The sequence below is a fragment of the Dioscorea cayenensis genome, chromosome 1 (assembly GCF_009730915.1).
Source record: "Dioscorea cayenensis subsp. rotundata cultivar TDr96_F1 chromosome 1, TDr96_F1_v2_PseudoChromosome.rev07_lg8_w22 25.fasta, whole genome shotgun sequence".
In the NCBI taxonomy this organism is placed as follows: Eukaryota; Viridiplantae; Streptophyta; class Magnoliopsida; order Dioscoreales; family Dioscoreaceae; genus Dioscorea; species Dioscorea cayenensis.
Window position 1 is genome coordinate 16983757 of NC_052471.1, and position 2558 is coordinate 16986314.

Here is a 2558-nt window from a genome sequence, read left to right on the forward strand (position 1 = left end):
TGGTTGACCTTAGATTGGGGATCATGTAATTAAAGATTTCCATGACTCATTGTTGCATCAATTAGGAAGTATAATAGACAGTTCTTGCACTTGAAACGATTGTCCTAGGATGATCAATATCCGGGTACCCCATCTTTATTGATTTCCATACCTTCTCCTTTACTTGTGCCCTCTAAGTTGTTGTTTTTATTTTTGTTATTTCATATTTTTCACAGTTATCACTATTCATCTTCCACATTAGTTAAGAAACAACTTAAGTGTCTTTATTCCCCACTCTCTGTGGATACGCTACCCACACATCTGGGATTATTACTTCGATACCCATGCACTTGCGGTTTACACACATATACGAACGTGTCAGAAGCGTTGAAGTTATTTTAGCACCTAGGGCTTAATTGTGATTAGGGACCTTCCACCTGGACCAAAGGGTTAGGTCTACATATAGGAAGGAGATTTATCACTTGGAATCCCTAGAACTCATTGCAATTCTGTATGAGTGCGAGGTGTTGAGATTATTCGATTTCTCCACCGAGACATCTATAGAGTCAGGCATGGTTAACCTTAGATTTGAGACCATGTATTGAAGGATCTCTATGACTCATTAATGCATTAGTTATGAAGCATAATAGAGAGTTTTGCACTTGAACCGATCGTCCTAGGCGGAATAATAACCGAGTAACCCATTTTTATCAATTGCCTTATATTCCCCTTTACTTGTGTTTATCTTTCTTGTCTCTTTTATTCTTTTTTAAATTACATCTTTTTGACAAAACCATTATTCATCTAACTTCTTACTCAATGCCTTCACTTGGGCAATGAACAATGTAACCACTTCTACCTCATGGATGCCAACAACTTTCTTCTTCTCCCTAACATTCCATTTGTAGCTGTTCAACCCCATTTCTTCAATTAATTATCGGGATTCTCCTGGGGTCTTGCTACCTAAAGTACCTCCTTCTTCTACATCAAGTAGCTGTCTTGTACTTGGGTTCAAACCATTGTAAAAAGTCCGAATGATCATCCACTCTAGAAACCCATGTTTAGGACAATTTCACAGGAGTTCCTTGAACCTTTCCCATGTCTCAAATAGAGACTCCAATTCCATTTGCACAAAGGATGAGATCTCATTCCTAAGCTTTACAGATTTTCCGAGAGGGAAATAATGGGCAAGAAAAGCTTCTACCATCTCCTCCCATATAGTGATCGATGCTCTAGGTAATTAGTGTAGCCACTGCTTCGCTCTCCCCTTCAAGGAAAATGGGAAGGCTCTATACTTGATGGCATCATCCATAACACCATTGATCTTAATCATATCACACACTTCCAAGAAATTCTCTATGTGATTGTTTGGATCCACATCGGCCAAACAATTGAACTATGCGGACTGCTGTAACATGTGGATGAATGCAGGCTTTAGCTCAAAATTCTGAGCTATGATTGCGGGCCACACAATGCTAGATTGTGTCCCCAATACAGACAATCTAGCATAATCAGAGAGTGTTCTCTGTTGTTCATTCTGTTTTGCCATGTTGTCAGACCCTTCAACTTCCACTTTAGCTAGATTAGACAGTTCTTGCACAGATTCTTTACCCTTTCTTCTAAGTATACGTTTAAGTTTGGGATCACCTTCAATTAATATCGAAGGGTTTGCTCGGGTCATAACCTGGATGTTCATCAAAATAAAAAAAAACAAAATTAGAAAAATGGTAAAATAAGAAGATATGAAATAGAATGAATGAATGAATAGCTAAGATAGCAAAGTGCAAAGTATCTCTAAATACCTGCCTTCCTGCAACGATGCGAAAAACTTGACAACATCCCCTGCGTGTGACCCGCAAGTGCACGGGTTTGTCGAAGTAATAAATCCCAAGTGAGTGTGATATCGTATCCACAGAGAGTGGGAATAAAATATACTTAAATTGCTACTTAACCAAGTAAAGATGAATAATGATTGTGTTGATAAGATGTGATGTAAACAGAAATAAAACAAAAAAGAATGAGAGCCACAAGTAAGTGAGAGGTAAGCCAATCTATAGAAGTGGGGTACTCAGACAATGCTCCGAATAGGACTTATGCTTCAAGTGCAAGACCTACTATTATACTTCCTAATTAATGCTTAATGAGACGTTGAAATCCTAAAGCACACGGTCCAAAACCTAAGGTCAACCATGACTAACCCTACACTATGTCCCATGGAGAAATTGCTCAGTCTCAACACCTCACATTGCACAAAGTTGCATGGAGTTCTAGGGATTCCAAGTGATAAACCCTATTCCTATATGTAGATCTAACCCTTTGGTCCAGGTGAAAGACCCCTAATTACAATTAAGCTCAAGATACTAAAGTCACTTTAACGCTTCACTCTATTTGTCACGCAACTAAGCCCTAGCGGAGTTCATCCCTTAGCACTTCACTCTATTGTAACCGCTAAGAACTCGAGGAAATGGAGGTAGGACAAATCACACCGGAGGGGAAAGTGGACGCCCCGCTACCTCTTGACTCATCCTCTCAACCCTCTCTAATCTAGCTTTGTCTAACCCTCATGGAGTGTCACCCAA

The 2558-nt window shown here is 39.4% G+C and overlaps 1 non-coding gene across 1 annotated transcript; it reads left to right on the plus strand.

The window, feature by feature from the left end:
* Positions 1–1031: 1031 nt before the first annotated feature.
* Positions 1032–1138, plus strand: LOC120266530. Its single transcript, XR_005538196.1, has one exon. It is a non-coding gene; the product is annotated as a small nucleolar RNA R71 (small nucleolar RNA).
* The last annotated feature ends 1420 nt before the right edge of the window (positions 1139–2558 follow it).